Below are 2,285 nucleotides of genomic sequence, written 5' to 3' on the forward strand. Positions count from 1 at the left end.
ATTAGATTGAGACAAATTTCTGTACTGTTCCATTATCTCTGGGACAGAATTCAATATGAAAAGCATTTCATACTTGTTGATGTGTAGTTCTGACGATAAATCAAAAGATTGTTTTGTTATATAGTCATCATACTCGAATTTTTTGATAGAGAAGGTTGCATATTCAAATCCTTACTAAGTCGGATGATTCTGTTGTTTTGAGTAAAAACATCCAAGAAATTGTAAAAAAAAAATAAGAATCCACATCAATTTCGTCTACTCTGTAAGCATCAGCGATTCCTTCCTTTCTTTTGTAAATTTTTTCCAAAAATTGTAAGTGATTTTTGATCAACATTTTTCACAAATGAATACGGTATCAAGTAAAATCCTGTTAATATAAAAGAAAATTAAAATAGAAAAAGCAATACATAGAATGATATCATTTATCTTGAGAATTAGATCTCTAAAGCTGACGTCTGATTGGAAGGGAGGTTCTATTACAACAACATTAAGTTGTACGACGTAAATTTGTTCTTCAATAACAGATGGAAGATTTTTCTTGATCTCTCTCTGTTTGTGTTGAAAACACATTTATGCGCTAGTTTCCATTTTCAAAAAAACTAAATTTGATCTCAGACAGTAAATTTTATCAATATTTGAGATACACAATTTTGGACTACATCTATTCAAAATACTGTAACAATCGGAAATTTTTAAAGAGTAATTTTCTTGTTGTATTTTCTTTAGTGAAAAATTCTGTGTTGAAAAAAAATTTCAAGTAAAAGTTAACAAATATGAGTAAGAGAAAAATGAGAAAAAAATGTATAGTTGGAATGTTTCGCCATGGAATGAGTTTGTACATTTAAGCTGAAAGTTAGTAAATTATATGTAGAACTGTCGCAATCGGGATCATATATTCCTTCTAGAATGTTCTGTCATGACGCCTGTTTCTAAAAAAAGAAATGACGTCATTTCCATATATGGAAGTGATGAGTCATTGTCGAGTAGCTCAAAGTTACATATCAGCTTTTAATCATTATACTTTTTGTTTTTTCAGATTGAGTTGCTCCGCAATTTACGTGAATTTTACTCAATTCATCTTGAAGAATAATTTGTTCCGCGTTGTTTTTTACTCTTTACTCAATTTAACTTGAAAAGATTTACTGGTTTTGTTAAATCTCACATTGAAAAGCTATAAGTTCAAATTTTGATTGCTGAATATAACATGATTAACAATAAAACTCTTGATTAGTGAGACTTTATCTTTTCTCGTATATTCTCAAATCTTTACGAAGAAGAGTAAAGATTCATCTTTCTTAGCATTAGACAACAAAGAACAATACGCATTAAGCTATGGGTTTGGAAAATTTTTCCAATTCCATTCCTGTTCCGCAAATTCCAAGGAAGGATAACGGATCAGTGGAAGAAAGTGATAACGAACAGAGGGAACAACTTACAAATTTTCATGAGTCTGAGAATTTCGAGCGGAACTATCTTTTGATATTGGAGACGTTGGCTTTTAAACTATATGGATCACAAGAACTGGATAAAAACACAGATAAGGTGATTAGTGCTTTCCTCTGTTGACCATCCTTGCAATCTTTCTAGACGATGAGTCGTCGCTGATTATGGTACCCTTTTTTGACATTTCAAAAACAAACTGAGTTTCTCAATGCATTAAAACAAAATATTTGCTGTTGACTTTGTGATGCATTCTAAATTTAGCAAAATATTGTTTTCAATAGTTGTACTTGATTTTTATTGATATCTAATTATTATATGTTTTTCAATAACAATTATCTTATACTACGAATTTTAGGTGTTAACTGCTTTGAGCACTGCTAGTGAGTAAGAAAATGAGTTTCATATAACCGATTGGTTGCATTTGTAAAGTAAAAAATATTGTTATTTTTTATTCCTAAATTATCTTGTTAACTGATTTTGTTAGTGTAAATTATTGTTAAACAATAGCTTCAGTAACACTATTGGCAACAATCAATGAGAGAAAAATTACATCAGAAAAAATGTTAGGATTCTGCTAAAGATAATTTAAATGATTCGAAATCCTCCTTTGTAGGAATATTTTTTCCTGATTTATTTTAACAGTACGACATAAGTACGTACATTTCATTTCAATGATTTGCTTGTTAGGCTAGCCTGAACAAAAAAAGCAAATTTTCAACAATTTTAATTGCATTTTTGACTTTCCAGGGATATTTTGGAAAACAGATTATAATTTTTACAGATATTACGCGACGAACAGACAAATTTTAGGTCATATGCAACGTTTATTGTATGAGTTTTGT

The sequence above is a fragment of the Convolutriloba macropyga genome, chromosome 7 (assembly GCF_964194025.1).
Source record: "Convolutriloba macropyga chromosome 7, txConMacr16.3, whole genome shotgun sequence".
NCBI lineage: Eukaryota > Metazoa > Xenacoelomorpha > Acoela > Convolutidae > Convolutriloba > Convolutriloba macropyga.